Here is a 1,463-nt window from a genome sequence, read left to right as displayed (position 1 = left end):
CAGATCCCTTCCCGGCCGGCGACACCTTCACCTACAGCTTCGTGGTCAACCGCCCGGCCGGCCGGGCACGTACGTGTACCAAGCGTACTACGACATGCAGCGCTCGATCGATCGGCTGGCGGGCTCAATGCTGTCATGGCGCGGAGCCTGTCCTGCCGGATACGAGGAAGAAGCTAGGATAGAAGCCATCGATCACAGTGGAAGACCCCATGCATCACCCGCACAGCAGCCGCGAGGGTAGTGGCGGCATCTATCACCACGAGTAGATGGCCGTCAGCAGCGTGGTCGTGACTCGTGAGCCAGACGGTACTATACTATACGACCAGTGTGGAATTAAGCTGATGAGCTCCATGGAGCTGTGGGGGAGGAATCGTGGATCCAGAAGGCAAGGATCTGGAAAATGATCTAGAGCATCGAGTGGAGATGCATGGAGACGAACTTATCTCGTTCCGCGCCATGAAGACTAGAGAGGAGAAATGGCTGGTAGCTAACCTCACTTGAATAAGGCGTCACCCGTGCGCGCAACCCACCCACACGCGGCTCAAGCTGAAGCAAGCCGCCGTCGACAGCAGCTCCGGTAGTCTTGTCCATCGCCGCCCTGCACGTCGTAATCACACCACCTTGACGCCTTGGCTGCGGTGGCTCGTCGGCGCCGGCGCAGAGGTAGCCAGACGAGCTAGGGGAGAGGTGGCTTGGCGGCTCTGCCGAGGAGGTGGTAACTACTGCTGCGAGGAGCTAGAGTACAGCGGGTGGCTGAGTGCGCCGTCGATAGCGACGGGACAGGCAAAGGCGGGAGATTTGCAGGGGGACGAAGATGTTGTTGAGAAGAACTAGGACGATGTGTGGTTAGGGTAGTGTGGTGTGTTGCACTGCACGGCCCCTTTTATAGCCTCAACGCATCACTTCATCAGTGCATTGCATGAACCTGCTGGAAGACATAAACCAGACCCAGACCAGACCCAGACCCAGAACTGACCTGATGTAGCTAAGGATGAAAACAGAACGGAAATATCCCGAACCGAACCGCATCGTTTTCTATATTTAATCCGATCGAATCCGCATTTTCTTGTCCGACTTTACCGTTTTCGCTTTCGCATTTCAGATGTTTCGTATTTCAAAGTAAAGTAGAAAACGGTTTAGACATTTTTCGACCGTTTTCTACTTTTCTACTTTTAATTTGAAATATTCCGAATTGAAAATTCGGTTTAAACCGAATTTGGCCAACTGCACAGGTCATACAGCCCAATTACAGGTTGTTCACCACGCAGCTGCGTTCTTTCTACTGGTGGCCAGCTGCCCTCTCTTATAGACGGCGCCCAGCCTCATCTCTCTTCACCTCACGAGATGGTGCTAAATGTCAGGAAACCAGCAGCATCTACACGAAGCCCACCTGGGCCATAGCCCATCAAGCTCATCGGTTTAACCCCCACCTGCAAAGTCAATCATTTGATAGTTTTTGCATC

Source organism: Miscanthus floridulus, chromosome 1 (assembly GCF_019320115.1).
Source record: "Miscanthus floridulus cultivar M001 chromosome 1, ASM1932011v1, whole genome shotgun sequence".
Classification (NCBI taxonomy): Eukaryota; Viridiplantae; Streptophyta; class Magnoliopsida; order Poales; family Poaceae; genus Miscanthus; species Miscanthus floridulus.
This window is presented reverse-complemented; position numbering follows the sequence as displayed.